General features: G+C 43.3%; 1 protein-coding gene across 3 annotated transcripts in view; it reads left to right on the top strand.

Annotated features, from left to right (window-relative positions):
- Positions 1-2,376: 2,376 nt before the first annotated feature.
- adar (adenosine deaminase RNA specific) overlaps positions 2,377-18,135 on the top strand; it is a 54,916-nt gene continuing 39,157 nt past the window's right edge. The window contains exon 1 of one of the 3 annotated variants that reach the window (XM_067975871.1): positions 2,377-2,471. The gene's annotated coding sequence lies outside the window, so the exon portion shown is untranslated. Of the gene's footprint in view, positions 2,525-11,669; positions 11,722-18,135 lie in introns of those variants that run through there. The other 2 variants (XM_067975872.1, XM_067975873.1) reach the window with 2 other exon arrangements.

The raw sequence follows: 18,135 nt of genomic DNA on the forward strand, positions 1-18,135 counted from the left end.
TGCAAGTCTCTTTTTAATATGAATTGTGACTCTAGTTATGTAGGCAAAAGTGGTAGCCATTTTGCACACAAAGATCCCACAAATAGTAATAACCAAGTTACAACATGGTACCATGTAAGACATTCAAATCCATATAATTGGCCAAACAAAAAAAATTAGGAAGTTATACAAAGGCCCAACCCCTGCCTTAAACTGGTCTTTCAGCTTTTGAAAATGGTGACCCACATCCAATTGAATGCAAGCTCCCTGCTGGCAATGTGGGTAAAAGTACAACTTGAAATGGAAAGAAAGAAAGAATATCATAGGTACAGCACAGGAGGAGGCCATTTGGCCCATTGTGCCTGGTTTGAAAGAGCTGAGCAATTAGTCCCACTCCTCCCTCTTTCCCCATAGCCCTGTATTTTTTCCTTCAAGTATTTAATTCCCTTTTGAGTTATTATTGAATCTGCTTCCACTGCCCTTTCAGGCAGTGTATTCCAGATCATAAATCATGGCATTTAATGTTGCCTCTGGCTCTTTTGCTGATCACCTTAAATCTGTGTCCCCTGGTTACTGACCTTTTTGCCACTGGAAATAGTTTCTCCTTATTTACACTAAACTATCCATGATCTTGACCACCTATTAGATCTCCCCTTCTGTTCGAAGGAGAACAACCCCAGCTTCTCCAGTCCCTCATCCCTGGAATCATTCCAGTAAATCTCTTCTGCACCCTCTCCAAGGCCTTGACATCCTTCCTAAAATGTGGTGCCCAGAATTGGTCACAATACTCTAGCTGAGGCCTAACCAGTGTTTTATAAAGGATTAGCATAACTTCCTTGCTTTATATAGCACCGATAGATCCTTAATGACCCAAAGCACTTCACAGCTGAAGAATTACTTTTCAAGTGCAGTCAGTGTTATTTTGAAGGCATCTGAGCTGACTGACCTGGTTTGATCCCTGGTCTATGCTGAGTTTGTTAATCTTAGCTGGGGCAACAGTTCTGGTGCAATATGGCCTCTGTGCCCATGGATTAGTGTGGAAAATTAGCCAGAGTTCCTGTTCCTGCTCAGTATCCCGGAGCCCTACTGAAGATCGGACTCAGCTGGCCAAAGAGCCTGTCAACATTCAAGGATCATGTGTGCAAGATGATCACTTTGGAATTCTCTACCCAGAGGGCTGTGACTGCTCAGTTGTTGAGTATATTCAAGGCTGAGATCAATAGATTTTTGGATACGAAGGGAATCGAGAGATATGGGGATCAGGCAGGAAAGTGTTGAAGTAGATGATCAGCTGTGATCTGATTGAATAGAGGAGTGGGCTCGAGGGACAGTATGGCCTGCTCCTATTTCTTATGTGAGGCAGTAGAGGGCAGCTGTACCTGTGGAACTTGTACCCCAACGAGAGTGAGCACCTTCAGCGGTGGTGGGAACAAAATTATTAGAAGGATTATGTTCTTTTAAGAACAGATTTGCATTTATATAGCACCTTTCACAATCCTTGGCACTTGACAGCAAATTAAGTACTTTGAGTGTAATCGCCATTGTAATGCAGGAAAATTGGGAGCCAATTTGCGCACAGCAAGTTCTCACAAACAGTGATGAAATGAATGACCAGATGATCTGTTTTAATATTGATTGAGGGGTAAGTGTTGGCCAAGAGAACTTCCTTGCTCTTCAAATAGAGCTGTGGGATTTTTACGTCCACCTGAGAGGGAAGAGGGGGGCCTCGGTTTAACGTTAAACCAACATAGATACTCAGTTTAGGCGAAGGGCTTTGAGAGGTTTCAGAGCCGTATCATGAGATTCTGTCTAAATGCAAGCCTTTCCTTCTTTTAAAAAAAATAGTAGGGATGCAACCTTGAAATCAGTCCCTAAAACGAAACCAGTTTAATTTCCCTTGCATAGTTCAGACTATAGCTTGCCCAACAAAGAGGCAGAGACAGAACAAGCAGAACATTCTTATTTCAGGTTTCGAGCATTGCCTTGTTTCCTTTTGCAACAACAAAGCAATTAGGGATGGGCAATAAAGGCTGTCCTTGCCAGCGACGCCCACATGCCATGAATGAAAAAAACTCTACACCACCACACTGGCACTTGGGGGCATGTGATTATTGTTGTTGTTGCTGCTGCCCTGAACAAAAATGGCCGACTTCATTTCAAAAAGGCTTCAGTGTGGATGCGCGCATGCGCTCTCTATCCCCCAGCAAAAAATTTTTGTGTGTGTCTCCCGCCCCTTTCACTAAGAAGCCTCCCGAGAAAGAAAGATGTAATTTCCGGATTCGCCTACGCCCGGGGAGAAGGAGGAGGAGAGAGAGAGAGAGAGAGAGGGAGGGGGGAGAAAGAAGAGAGAAAGGGGGGGAGGGGCTGTTTTTATTTGAAGCCGGAAAACAATAGGAGCGGGTGGTGGTAGGGCTGGGTGGGGGGAGCGAGATGGTGGGAAGCGGGAGCGAATCAGAGCGCGAGAACAGGGGCCGGCGATGCGGCGTGTGTAGGTAAGAGCCCCGAGTGAGTGAGTGAGGAAAACACCGGCGCCTGGGCCTAGCCGGTAAATGGCAGCAGAAGTCGCTTTGTTGGATCTCGCCGTTTCAAAAGAAAAAAAAAAATATATATATATATTTATAATAAAACCGGTCGAAGAGTTAGATTAAAACGGGAAGGGAGGGTTTTTAAAAAAAAAATTTCCAGGCCTTACCTGAGGAGAAGAAAAAAGGGACTCGAGCGGCAGCCGCGAGGCGCTTGGCCGGCGGGAAGGACCAACCGTCGTTCGAATGCGGTGTCGGCGAGCGCGAGGGGTTTCCCCCTCTGCCCCTCGTGGGGGGGTCGGGGTATTGAGAGCCCTCGGGGCAATGAGGGGGGGAGGGCAGCGGGTTCTCTCTCCGGGCCCCCGAGTGTTACACGGCGGCTCGGGCACACGGGGTAGGCCGCGGCCGCTTGTTCTGTCAGGACTTATCAAAAAAAAATATAGGGCGTGATTACACTGTAGGAGTGTGTGATTTTTTTTTTGCTGCATTGATAAGAAAGTGGGATTGCAAACTCTTGCGTTTTGAAAAAAAAAATTTGCAAAACTCTTACTATTTGGATCCAAATTGCAAACTGCACGTTGGTGTTTTAACAGTCTCTATTATAATTTGCATGCTGTAGGATTTCCCCCTCCCCTCCACACTCCGTGGCGTTGCTTGTAGTAAGTTAGGGGAATGTGTTGTTTAATAACGACAGGAGCACAGTGTATTATTCTGCTGCTAACATGGGGCTGTGTATTGGCACAGTGTATTATTGGGCTGTGTAATAGTACAGTATTATTCTGCTGCTAACATGGGGCTGTTTATTGGCACAGTATTATTGGGCTGTGTAATAGTACAGTATTATTGGGCTGTGTAATAGTACAGTATTATTCTGCTGCTAACATGGGGCTGCATTATGGCACAGTGTATTATTGGGCTGTGTAATAGTATAGTATTCTGCTGCTAACATGGGGCTGTGTTATGCATAGTATTCTACTAACACGGGGCTGTGTTATGACACTTTGTATTATTCTGCAGCTAAAATGGGGCTGTGTTATGGCACATTGTATTCTGCTAACACGGGGCTGTGTTATGGTACTGTATTCTGCTAACGTGGAGTTGTGTTATGGCACAGTATTATTCTGCTCGCATGGGGCTGTGTTATGGCACAGTATTATTTTGCTGCTAAGATGGCACTGTATTATGGCACAGTATGCTGCTAAGATGTGGCTGTGTTGTGGCACAATATTATTTTGCTGCTAACATGGGGCTGTGTTGTGGCACAGTATTATTTTGCTGCTACGGTGGAGCTGTGTTCAGATTGTCTTTTAAGGCTACAGAGCCTAGTTTCTAAGGTTAGTTGCCATTGGATGAAAGTTTGTAGATAGGTCACTACTTGTAAATTCCTTTGTTGCAGGAAACCGGCATGAACTGACTGTCTTTCTTTATACTTATGTTGGTGTGACAGACACGTGCTAATCACTAGATTTGTAATTCTGGATGTTGCAGGAAATATGCTACTGGTGTTAGTTTTATTATACAGTGTGAAATTCTTATTGATATTGAATTTCTTAAATTCTTTTATACAGGAAATTGCAAACTGTGCCCTCATGGCATGTGTGTGCCTTTTATTTCATTTTATAATTAATTTTAATATATGCAGCTCTGGGTGTAGCAAACTGCATGCTTCTGGTGTGTGTATATTTTAATACTGTGTTAAATTATAATTTAAATATTTGTACCTCTAGGATCCAAGAACTTGTGTGTGTACATTTTGCTTTTAATTAATTTTAGTCACATTTATACAGCTATTTATTTCTGAATGTTTGCGGTTGTGGATGTCACACATCACAAACAGCGAATTATTTTTTCATATATTTTACAATTTTCAGCTCAGTTTGAGTGTTTGCATTTATGAATCTCGGGCATTGCAAATAGTACCTCACTGGTGTTTGTGTATTTTTGTTTTTAAACCTCATGTTTTAATATTTGCAGTTCTGGCTGTAAACTGTATGCACTAGGTATCGTACTTGCTTTTTAAAAAATGGATATTAAGTCCTGCATTTATTTTAGTGGTTTGCAATTCTGGATTCAAAAAGTTTGAAAACTATATTCCTGGTGTGTTTTGTTCTGAATATTTCTGTATATTTGGGTGACACTGACAAAGGAATATCCATCTGTAGTTGCCCTGAGGGCATTAAGAGTCAACCACATATTGTGGGCCTGTCGAGTGGGCCATCAGGGTAAGGCGGCGGGATCCCTTCCCTGAATGGCTTTAGTGAACCAGTTGGGTTTTTATGATAATCCAGCGGTCAGTTTAAAGAAAGAACTTGCATTTCCATAGCACCTTTCATGCCCTCAGGACGTCCCAAAGTGCTTTACAGCCAATGAAGTACTTTTTACGTGTAGTCACCGTTGTAATATAGGGAAAAGTGGGCTCCTGATCTGGTCACTGTCCAGTGATGAGTTGGCAAGTGCTTGTGTGCATGGACATTGGATACAGGCAGGATTGGGCCCCACTGTGACAGAACCAACAATACCCCCCCCCCTCTCCTCTCTTTTCCGCCCCCCCCCCCCAAAACCAGGTCGATAATTATCACTTGGCTGTGGTTCTGAAGGCTGTCCATTGCCTGTGGAATTTCTCCCTGGTGACGTCACAAGGAGAAGGAAGAAACACACAAAGCTGTAAAGTTAGAAATCAAGAACTCTCATTTATACAGTTCCTTATCACACCCCGCTTAAAGCGCTTCAAGTACAGTGAATGTCACAGTGCAGCTGCTGTCATTTGGCAAAACAAAGCCATTTTGTAGCACAGCGAGGTCCCAGAAACAGAAGAGAGAGAAATGGCCAGTTGATCTTTTTTTTGGAATGTTTGATTTTTCTTTGTCCTTTCCCATAACTACTCTAAACTTAGATGGTGGTTTTACTCTGTACCTAACCTGTGCTGTACCTATCCTAGGAGTGCGTGATGGGACAGTGTAGAGGGAGCTTTAACTCTATCTAATGTATGCTGTACTTTTTCTGGGAGTACGTAATGCCGACATTGGGTGCTTGACGTGGAAAAGTGACCCACTCCATTCCCCAGCACTTGCATCTCTCGTCTTCATGACCAGAAAATTAACCAAAAAAAAGTAAAACTCAGTTATAGTTCAGACTGAAATGCTAGGTGTGGGTGTATAGTTAATAAAGTGTGTGGAGTGTATCCCAGTCTCAGCACTGCGTGTCCTAACTGCAGTCTTTGACCTTGGTGCAGCAATATTGACATCAAACACCAGCTATTAGAACCAGAATCACAAGAGGTGCCTGTTTATTGCTGTCCAGGCGACGCAGTAAGTTGGACCTGGGACATACTGCAGAGTGGTGGGACATGTGTCCTAATTCACAATATTCCAAACAGAGCTTGCTGTCCCAGTGACTGAGGTGGGCAATAACTATTCCACTGTACTCATCAAAGAACAGAGAGCCCTTGTCAACGTTCCTCCCTGAAGTAACACCACCAAAAAGCAGATGAACAGGGCATTTGTCTTGTTGCTGTTTGTGGAATCTTTCTATGTGCAAAATGGCTTCGAGGTTTATAAACGTAAGTCACTGTACTTCGAAGGTTGCTCTAATAGAGTGACATGCTGAGAGAACTTTCTGCCATGATGAGGCGGTATAAATGCAATTCTTTCTTTCGTGTCCATCTTGAAGGCTGTGAATTTTCTCACGGAGAGGGAGACTTCAGTCTCATGCACCCCCAAGTGGTATTGGCAGAGCTCCGAGAAGATTGCTTGGCTGCATGCATGGTGGCAGTGGGAGGGCAAGTGAACAGGTGTGAGGAGAAGGATGCCATTAATTTTAGAAAGGAGTCTCACTTTGATGACAATTCCCAGGAAAGTTTGAGGTCTCTGTGCCCCTCCTGATGACTCAGTAGATAAAAATATCCTTTGATGCGGAACTGAACTGGACAGACCAAGAGTGCCCCGGGTTCCATCACTGAAAAGGGCAGCTGGGACATTACAATTGGTGATGCAGCCCATTGGCTAGAGAAGGGGAAGAATATACAGCCCAGGTACCTGTTCCTGATTGCTGTTCAGTGACCCCTGGTCGAAAGTGCACATGTATGGATTTATGACGAGCGGGATTGATTTTTGCCTATGATTTCCTCTCCTCTCTCACCCTCTCTCCTCCCCAGGCGGACCTGCTGGAAAGTGCATGTGTGTGGATGACTGGTGAGCGCCGGATTGGGCTCAGCTGTCACATCCTATAGTCAAACAGCCCGTCAGCATTCAGCTGCCTAGGTTCCCACACGAGGAACGACCATGTGGGGGACTAGAGGGGTGCTGATGACTGAAACTGTAATTAAACTATCATTATTGTTGAGTATCTTCAGAAGAGGAGGTGTGGAAATCAAATAATAGGTGATGGAGGAGAGGGGAAAATGAATTGTTTGCAGGTTTTAGTAATATTGGGTCAGATAATCCTTGTGCCCACCAAGTGTAATTGGTCAACGTGAACAGATGGGTAGTCAGAATAACACTTGGGCCTCAGTCACTGTTATCGGACAATCAGCATAGACCCCTTGCCAAGTAGGTGACAGTGAAACAAAAGCAAATTCCTTTGGTTACAAATTAATTTCTGCTGGTTTACTTACACAACTTAACACCTTAAATTTTCCCATTCCCGCTGTTTAAAGAAAAAAGAGTGTAACGGGAACGCTGTGTGACATCTGTAGTGTTGGAGCAGGCCTGACGTTATCTTGCCACAAAATAAATAGGATTGATTGACCTTGCAACTGTTTGGGTGATTTAAGTGCATTGACTTTGTGACGTCCTCATAGCCTCTGTGATGGAAAAGGTTCACTTGCTGTAAATGAACATCAGTAATGCAGCAAGCAGTGCAAGTGATGCACAGATACTGGAATTAGAAGTATAATTTGGATACAGTAAAACTGTTTATATTGGGACTAATTGCTGAAAGAGGAGTGCTTCACATTAATTTCTTTTAAAGCAAGTGTATGGAGGTGCTAGTCATTTCTCCCAAGGAGTTTGTTTTCCAGTAACTATAAAACTTATTGTTTTGTATTGTTGCTAGGCAGCTGAGAGAGTAGTGCTCAAGTAGGGACCTGTGACTTTGGGGCTGATTGGGATGCCAATAGGAAGCAGGTGCTTGCTGTCTGGTGCCTGCAATGGGTAGTCTTGGAGATGCAGGAAAAGTTGTTTCCTGGCTACTGTCCGAGGTGGGGAGTTCACCTCCTTTACATCGTCTGACGCCAGAGGTCCTGCACACCTCATTCTGGTGGCACATTATCAATATAAAAGAGCCTTTAAAGGATTTGGGTACCATTCCCGCTGTTGGGCCAAGTACTGTGTGTTTCGATGCCCAATTTGCCTGCCTCTGCCCACGTGATGCCCGGAAATAGACTGTAGATGGATGTGGACACGCACAAATGTAGTTTTCTCAGCCAGACACCTTGCCACTTAATAATTCTAAACGGGGGACATGAGGAACCTGTCGGTTACAATGCTTTATCTGATGACCCCAAACAAATAATATGCGGGCAACAAATTACCCAGGTGAGATGGACAGGGCTATGCGTGACGTGGACTTGCTGCCGGGTTAAGTTGATAATCTGGTACAGTAATATCTGCTCAAAGTTTTGCAAAGGGTCACTGTTATGCCGGACGGCAGAGACCGGTTAGTTTAGATCGCTGTCCAGCAGCATTGTGCTTAAGGGATGGTTTGTTTAGTGCGGAATTTCCTGTGTTGTGGCTGAAAGAGGAGGAGCTGTTTGAGATTAAAAGACATGGGAAAGTGTTGGAGAAGTCTTTCTTATGCAAAACATTCCGCCTTATAGATTCAAAAAGTAATGATCCTTTGTGGTTTTTTTTTCAAATGTCAAATCTACCTGAGTGGAGACTTGCCAGATCTTTGGGTGGGGAGAGGGCCCGTGATGCTCACTGGATAAACTCCACTGGCACAAATACAGACACAACTTTGAATTGAAATGCACTGGACAAGTTGCATCACCAACTACTGTAGGTAAATGCTTGTGGAGAGACCCTTCCAGCTTCTACAGCAGAATGGAGGGGCCCCATTAATTGCGATATGGATCACAACTTAAAACTGGCCTAATGCAGAGCCACCTGGCTCCGAGAAAACATACCCGTACTGGGTACTCGATACATATATTCAGGTGTTTTTAATTTAGCCATTCTCCATGATGTTACACACAAAATTAACTGTCTCCCTTTCTATTTTTTTTGTTGCGTCAACTCGTTGATCTAGTTGTAATATGTAGCATGTAGATGAAGCTGGAAGGATCTCTGAACAAGCATTGGCCAGTGCATTTCAAGTAGAAATTGTGTCTGTGCTTGAAGGCACTCAGTGAGATTTATCTAGTGTGTATCACAGGGCCTCTCCCTGTCCAAAGTTACTTTTTTTAAAAATTGTCTACAGGTTCTTTATCCTGGCTTCTGAAAATTTTTATTTTCCCTCTTCAGTTTCCTGCCTCGTCACTTTCTGATCTCAACTTTAACTTTGCTATTTTTGGTTTGTATTTAACCTTTATCTTTTGTGGTGCATTTGTTCCTTGGTTACATTGTATGTTGTGTTTTTTAAAAAATTCTTTGTCAGTTGCAATCGAAGTCTTCTTGTGTGGTCTTGGGGTGTCGCTGTCAGTGTGCAAGGGAAGTGGGCAAATAATCGTGCCAAGACTTGGTGGAACGGCATTTGAAATGGGGAAGGAGGTTGGCTGGATTCGGTGAGAAAGGAATCAGCTGGGAGGTTGTGCAGACAGTTGTCCCAGAAATAATGCGAATCGAGCGCGAGGAGGTGCAGGGGCAATAGGAATTGGGTGAGAGTTTGGACGAACAAGGAGGCTGGAGCCCGGGAACAAGATCTGATTAGATTTACTGACTGCTGCCAGAGAGGGACTGTTTATTGGTGCCTGTATCTTTGTTTAAAAATGTACCTACTTTAGGTAGAGCTCTTGATTTCTGTTATGCATTTGAAAGATTTGCCAATAAAATTAAATTTGAGGTGGGACAATTTGACTATGAGCCAAGTGTGGCATACAAATTTTCCTAAGATTTGGAATACGTTTGACTGAAGTCCGACAGCCAGGAAATATCGCATGATGAGCTATTACTATAGAGAGCTATAGATATATACCTGAGTGCATTAGCCTAATATTGCTGCCTGGAAACGTGACCGTTAGCAGTTGACGAGGTTGCTGTGCAGTGTAGAAGTGACTTCATTGTGGTTTGGGTATGTTCTTGGTCTCCAGCTCTACAGTTGACTGAATCCAGATGAAACTTCTTTGTTGTCTCAGTTATTATTAATTAGGTTTGTGCATGAATCTGTCCTCGTCCTGTCTGGAGGCACAGAATCACCTGGTCTACCCTTGGGAGCTGTTTCTTTGTGAATTGTTGGGGTTAGGGGGCAAATGACCCTGCTTGCACCAAGAGAGCTCAAAGAGAAGCAACGAGGGTGTGATCCATTCGCAAATCAGCCTGCTAAATTAGCGCTGACCAGGGATTGAATCCATCGACCCCAGCACCTGCAGTGAACTTGTAGCTTGATATTATCCAGCAATGCTCCAGTTCAGAGAGTTGGGTTGATTGAATTTCTGACTTGAGATAAGTGGGTAAGTGCTTTGGCAGTAAATGAACAGCGATCTTCATTAATACGTGGAAGTGAAGTCTATCGAGGCAAATCGTGCAGTCATCTGGGAACTGGTTACTGCTGACTTTGGTAGAGAGATAATTAGGCATTTTATATGCAGAATTGTACTGGGGTTGTCGTCTGTTCCTGTCTTTTAGCTGTGATTTTTGAACTTTTCTGTGTGAGGGATCCCTGCAAATATTAACAAACTCCCAGGGAGCCACTGTGTTAACTTCCAAAAGACTTTGTTAGCTATTCAAAGGAAAGCAGTGCTCATTGCAGCAAATGTTTTTTTTAATAACATACAGGGACAGAAATAAGGAGCTGGTTTAAAAAAAACACAATAAGAAATGCAGGAATCTTGACCTCAGACTCTCTCAGCAGACCCAATTTGAAACACTGTGCTTTCATTCAATTTTCAAGCAATCGAAGGGCCCTTTCTCAGGATTGTGTAAGGGGAGGATGGAAGTTACAAATTGCCTGCCGTGAAATGCCAGAGTAGACTGCTCGCAACCTAACCTGTTCCTAGTAGGTGTTGTCCTCTAGAATGTCCGTTTTGGAGGAGCAGAAAGATTGCTGGGTGAAACTGATATATAAAGCCTATCAAATGTTGCTGGTTCCTGATGGGCACGTGGCCTCTCAGTAATATCAGTTCCAGTGACCAAAGCAGCAGTGAAATAGATGCCGGCTGCTTAACTGTGCAGCTCATGTGAAACCAGCAGGGTATTGTTTTGTATTTAATGCACTGACAGAAGTACAACTGTAACTTCACAGAACTGCCACTGAGCTGTGGACTGATACAACCTGAAATGTATGGCCTCAGAGGGTGTGTGTGTGTGTGGATACAGGCACAGCACTTTTCCACTAGGGTCACGGGATAGTGATCTGCAGCTGGAACATGGAATATTTTGTAATTTCCCCAACCCCTCTAGCCTGGAGGACTCAGGCTGATTGACATATCCCAGTAAAAAACATTTGCAGCAACGAGCAAACTCAGCACAGACCTAGGAAACCAACCTAGTCCATCACGTGTTTCCTTTATGTAAACTGAGTCATCAAGATTTCTTATGAGATGTTTTTTTAGTTTTAAAAGTCACCAGAAGGGGTTTGCAAGACCAGGGTGGTTCTCTTCTGGTTTCCCAAATTGCTTGAATATCTTTTTATTTGTGTGTGTGTGTGTGTGTGTGTGTGTGTGCGCCTTTAACAAAATAAACCTTATTCCATATTTGAGCAGTTTTTGCTGTAAAGGCTACCCCTAACCCCCCCCCAACTTAAGTTTACTTTATGTATGCAGTCCCTTTATCATCATCACCACATCCTTGTTTGAGCTCCATTCCAGGAGTGACATCTTTGCTCTGTTGCTTTTGATCTGTGCAGCTGAGCGTGTTGCAAAAGTGAAGAGACAGCTGCTGAATCCACAAAACTATTTTTTGCCTAATATTTTGCTGTAAAGCTTTCACCAAGTAAATGCTGTAATTCTGGTTACAGGCATATCATCTGAAATGCAAATTGGAAAGATCTTTTTGAAAATGAAATTGAAACACTTGCAGTCGCATGGCTCCTTATCATATTGTTGAAACACCCTGTGCTTCACACAGTAAGTTACTTTTGTAGTGTAGTGATCGTTATGTCGGAAAATCGGTCACAGGTGTAGCGTACGTCACAGGTGTAGCGTACGTCACAGGTGTAGCGTACATCACCGTGCAAGTTAAGAACACACAAGTCCTGAGAGAGAAATCCATTCGGCCCGTCTAACCAGGTCCTTTCAGAGTCCATGTCTGATTATTCTATCATGGATTTCCTCTAATCCAGATGTACTCCAGATGTAAAAGCAGTTCCTATTCAGAGGTTAATTGACCCTGAATTGCTTACCTTTGAGTCTGTTCCAGGTGTCCACTATCGTGTATGGTGGGACGTGGTCTAATATCTTGGGTAACAGCTTATAAGTCTTTTTTCAAATAACTATATTTGTTACTGAGTTGTACCTAAGTTTACATGCGCTCCCAGGTCACTAGACTGTCAAACGCATGGTGCTTTGCAGGTTACGTGGTACTTGCATGTGCATACATTTAGGGTCCTCTACAGTTATAACAGTTCTTCATACTGGGAAAAGGATACAGGGTTATTCCTTGAGAGAGGCAGTATTATTGATCAGGGTATGCAGTGGTGAGGGGTGGGGGCATTATTGATCAGTGATGTTCTTGGGAGGGGGTTAGTATTGGTCAGGGTTGTTCCCGATGGGAGGCTTCGGGAAGTGTGAGGGGATCTTGTTGGGCACAAGTGTTTTTCTTGTGATCTTAGTTCTAGGGAGTTGGTGCGCTATTATTGTCTGGCGTGGAGTGAAAATGAAATGTGAAATGGTTTGAAGGGTCCTAAAATAAACAACCATCTGTTTTACTCATATAAACTGCAGTAACTTTGAGAAATTATTTGGAGCTTTGATTTAGGAAAGCTGAATACTTAAAAAGTAGCTTCCTAATCCAAAAAGAAAATGACCTGCTGTTTGTGTTCATTACTCTTGTCACGCCGGCTGTCATTCTAGCACGTCGCAGTCATCTTTCACACACCAACAATCACTTGGAAATTAAGCCATTTGTTTGCAACAGGGATTTTATTGTGATTGTATTCCCATCCAAGTATAAAGTTACTTGGTTAAATTAGTGGCCTGTTTAACAGGGTATGCACATGTCCGCAGTGTGTTGCGCTCTGTTCTTTGCTCTGTCTTGGTTCGAGAGGGACTGTGTACGCAGGGGAACCCAGAATATTAATAATAGCTCAGCCAGCAAGGAAGGAAGTGAAAATTGCAAAAAATGCCTAACTGAGGAAAGCTCACTTCCTTGGGGACCAGACAAAATGACATTTTGGTGTTGCTGTGTTCTAAAACTTGTAAACAATTTTACAACACCAAGTTATAGTCCAGCAATTTTATTTTAAATTCACAAGCTTTCGGAGATTTTCTCCTTCCTCAGGTAAATGTTTCAAGATCTCGAAAACAGGAGAGTGTTCTAAAACAGGAGAGACTCGGAGTGACTTTCAACAGATTTTGACTTAATTTATTTGACAATGAGATTTACACCCACAAATTTCAATCACATGGTTTCACTGCCCAAATGTAGTTTGATGCAGGATCATTGGTTGATTCTTTCTCTCCATTCTCCCCCCCCCCCCCACCCCCCCCCCCCCAAAGAAAAAGCCCAAGGGCACTGTGTCCTATACAGCAGGATAATTTTGCGTTTGGTTCTCCAGTCTGTGCTGAGTTAGCTGATGTCAGTGGTAAAGGCAAAGTGCTGTGGTTTAGGGAGGGGGAAATATCTCTCTTACTGACTTAGCCTGCATGCAAAAAGTGGCCCTTTTGAGTAGCAGGAGTGCTCATTGCTTGTAATTTTATCTGAAATTTTTATTTACAGCTTATTATGCAAGCCATTTGAGAAAAGCTCTGATGGTGAACATTTACACCTATCCCACCATCCCAGGCTCAATGGGTATTGGTGTCAATGCACAAATCAAGGTTGGCGATAGTGCAGTGGTTTCCATGTGGGAGGAGGAGCAGGTTATTTTACAGGTGTCCCCAAGCCAGGCTTGATTCCTTAGCTAAAAGAGTGGGTAGGTGACCTCTTTCTAACGCAGTGCTGCTCTGTACCTGGCACATGATGGTGCACAAACCCGTGGGTTTGAACCTGCGTTGCGTTCCAACAATGCAACCGTGCCACTATGTTTATTTAGCATAATGTTACTGCCATAGCAAAATATAGCAGAATGAAATTGATGCTGATAATTCACCCCATCAAATTGCTTTCACCATCACCACCAGTGGCAGTCTTGTAACTACCACACTTATTCACCCTATTTTATAATTCAAAATGCTCTCTCTAGGCGCGGATCGGGTTTAGAAGCGCAGAGTCTAATTGTACTGCTGAGTGTTTTTCACAGATCGGGTGGACACTGAAAATTTCACACACCCGCCATTAGGCATTGAAATACGAGCTGTAACACTACAGAATGTGAAGGATAATGAAAAACCTGGAGTTGATCTCAGGCAACAAGATTGCAGTCTGGACTTCACACTTACCTATCCAATTTTCCATATGTTCAGTTGAGGATTTAAAAATTTACTGCAATTTAATCTGCAGTTGATGAACAACATTGGTGCTAATGTATATTATCCAGCCTCAAATTTCTAGATGGGATGTTGTATTTTCTGTTAACTGTAAATATTAAAAAGCAGAGCTTGTAGGTGTGCAAGCTTGTAAGAAATTCAAGCCCAGTGGAGGAGTAGAAAGGGAGCTCCACCACTATGCTAAATTGTTGAGGCAACCTATTCTGGGTGCACGGGAGTATTCCCGTCTTGGAGAAACTGAAGCAGGTGCTTTAGCCGAGGCTTTTTGTCAGTTTCTAACTTTATCCTGACTAAATTACATAGAATTTATGGCACAGAAATAGGTCATTCGGCTCAACTGGCCTGTTTATGCTCCACACAAGCCCCCTCCCACCTTACTTCATCTCGCCCTATCAACATATTCCTTTCTCCCTCATGTGCTTATCTAAGTTCCCCTTAAGTTGTGGGGTTTTAAAATAATTCTGAATCCGTCACTGATTTAACCCAAAAATCTTAACTCATTGACATTTTCCTCAGTGTCCCAATTTTGTGTGACTTTCTCAACCTGCACCTTGTCTAGCCGCACTTGATGGGGTCTGCTGTGGGCTCTGCAATTCAACATCCAAAAAAAAATCTGTAACCCGAGTTTTTTTTAATAAGTTAGAATGAAGTACATTGGTAGTAACTATTGAACAAGAACTGCTGGTTTCAGAAACATTTCATAACTGTGAATTCCCCCAAAATACGATTACTTCCCCCCCAGATCTTTGCCTAGATTTTAATTGTTTTTTTGAATCTTCCAGAAAACGTTGAAAAGAAACAGAAAACAAAGAACTATTATCCATTGGGGTTTTATTTTTGGGCAGTTCACTATCTTGACACAGAGAAACTTGTGAGTCTCCAAACCAATCCACTGAGAAACGCACATGGGCAGAGTTTCTCCTTTGCCTAATTTGGCGTGCGCACTCTCTCCGTGTAGGAACACACCTCGTTTATCTCTTAAGTCTAGAGTTCTAGACTTATCAACAACCCAAGGTTTAGGGAGCCCCGCGTGTGCACGGGTCCTGCTGGGGTTGAGCCAGCCAAAAATCTGCAGCATAGTGTCATTAAAATGGATACTGTTAATGCTGGAAATCTGAACCAAAACCCCAGAATCTGGACATGCACAGCAGGTTGATTAGCCCTTGAAAGCGAGAGATTGATTGCAGACGTTGAACGATAGCCCTGGTTTGTAATCTGGGTTTACTTGGTGTATTGTCACTAGTACACCGTATAGAAAAAAGAAAGATTTGTATTTTTTTATACAGTGCTTTTCACGACTTCAGGGTGTCCCAAAACGCTTTACAGCCAATGAAGTACTTTTGAAGTGTAGTCACTGTTGTAATGTAGGAGAAACATGCAAGCCGTTATGCTTTAATGCGCAGTATGCTTCTTGTGTGATGCTCTTAAGATGCTTTTACGTTCCCAGCTTTTTACTCCTGTTCCGTAGAAACGATCAACGTGCCTCGTTCTCCCCTTTTACAATGGGCATTGGGTGCTGTCTCTAGCGCTGTTGTACATTACGGAGACACAGTGCAAGTGCATGCACTTCAGTGAACCCGGCGGCTCGCTGTACGTCACAAGGCTCACACGATGCAGTCCAGCCGATCGGGAGAGGGCTGCCTGTCCGTCGTATTCTGCAATCCAGTGCCTTTTAATTTTACAATTGTAAACAATTTTACAACACCAAGTTATAGTCCAGCAATTTTATTTTAAATTCACAAGCTTTCGGAGGCTTCCTCCTTCGTCAGGTGAACGATGTTAATTTTACCACCTCAAATTCCCTCCAGCCCCAGTAACGGGCCTGTAACTACCAGTATTTCATCGTGGTATTCTACAGCTAAATTGTTTTCCAAACAGCCCAAGTTTGGAAAGACAGAGGACAATTGTGTGTCTGGGTGTTCTTGCAGAAAATTTTGCATCCACTATTACATTGTGCTGAAATCCTAGTGACAGCACTGTATGATGAAAGCTGCTTGAAAGTTGACTCGTTACTTTTTTTTAAAAACTGCAGATGGTCAGAGAGGTTGTTCTTTTTCTGACAAAATGAAAGTGAAACTGGCTCGGATCCCTGTAAAGTGGCTTTGTGAGCAGGCGAGGTGGAGCCTTTGCCAACCATACCAGTGTATGAGGGCCTGTAAACTGCTCTGGGGATAACAACAAGTCACTCCTTGCTACCAGGCAGTTCAGACCAGAATCAAAACTGAAACTAGCCTCGTCGTAAGGGATGGTTAAAGGCAGTATCAGAACCCAGGAAGTACAGTCAGCTCTGCTTAAGATCAAGTAGGATTTTTCTAGCTAAAACTGTTCACTTTGGTCTTTGTTAATTATAAGGATAAAACAACTGTTTAAAAGGAGACTGGTTTGCAAGTAACTTGCTCTTAAGTGGAATGAACTGTACCGTGGGAATCTGGCAGTGAATCCTTGTACATGGATCAGTAGGCCCTTTCCTAGAGATCGAGTTAACCTAACATTTCAGTGTCGTTTGCAAAAACAGTTGATTAATTTTTAGTCTCCTGAAACTTTTTCACAGTTGCCCCAAAGTTTCAGGTGTTCGATGGTGGGGATTGATCTGATTTTCCTCCGCTAACTAGGAAGCTTGGCTTTTGCTGCAGTCCCTTCAATCCAGTGACTTTCTAGCAAGGCCGCGACAGGGGATTCAAAGCTGGAGCTGTTCCTCCAACCTGCAAAACAAATCTGCGCTTCCTCTCTACGTAAAGGTGTTGCTGTTCTAGGGGTAACCCTTTTGACTGCAGTTTTACTTGCTCTGCCAGGAGCGTGTTCTATAACAGGTACTTAGTGAAGCTTGTTGATTCTGGTGGATTTGTGCTGAGGTTTAAAATTAATCGTGCCTCAAATTAATGATGGAAGCAATTTATTCAGCTGGCTTCCTTCTGAGGAGCGGGGTGTTCCAGATTTGTTTCGCTAAATATCTGGTAATCTAAATCTTTCTCTGCGCTCGCTCACTCACTATGGTGTGTTGGCCCCAATACAGAAGCTGCTGTTGTTTTGCTGTGTTGGCGCTGGCTCCTGGCAGGCAGTCTTTGTGAAGCCAGCGATGATGCTAAAATAAATATGCCAGGACCTGGAGGTTGGAAGATCTGTTTTTACTGTGTCTTCCATCTGCCGGCCTTAGAGAATCCAGTGACTTACTGACTTGTGCGAGGCCCACATAGTGGGAGCTTGTGGCACCAGCATGGCATTGCAGCAATATAAAATCAGTTTCAGGAGGGGTTAACAAAACCATTTTTTAAAATTAAAACTAGTTTGGGTAGGCATTGGGCATCGAATGATTAATATTTTTAATTACATGATAGATCTTTCAAGTTTTTAATTCCCTGTAGTCTCCTCTTGACAGACTATAAGATGAGTGCCATTCTCTGAGTTGGCATATGTGACATGCCCGATCTGGTGGAACTGTGGTGCATGTTCTTGCCTAGCTGACATTTGACCCCATTTTTCCCTTCGTTACTGCTCCCAGGTTGCCTGACCTGAAGACAGTTGAATCCTGGCTGCATCGGGAATGCGATGCCTTCATTACTTTTCATAATACCGCTATAGAATTTTAATTGTTTAAGTTCTCGGGGGTTTGAAGACAAGTAATTGAAGCAGCAGGTTTTCAATGCATGTTCTTAATTAAAATGTAATTGTGTAACAGATACTTGCAGGAATCTTCGTTCTCTGCAATCCCCTACCCTGTTACTCACCACGATTTCCCCTCTCCTTCACTACCTCAACCTCTGCACTGAACCATAACTCGTCCTCAGTGATTTCAACTTCCATCTCCACTCTTCTTGCCCTCCTCTGATTTCACTGCCCTCCCTAAACCCCTCCCTCTATATAAACTCTCCCACCCATATTCACAGGCCACACTCT

The sequence above is a fragment of the Heptranchias perlo genome, chromosome 44 (assembly GCF_035084215.1).
Source record: "Heptranchias perlo isolate sHepPer1 chromosome 44, sHepPer1.hap1, whole genome shotgun sequence".
Taxonomy (NCBI): Eukaryota; Metazoa; Chordata; class Chondrichthyes; order Hexanchiformes; family Hexanchidae; genus Heptranchias; species Heptranchias perlo.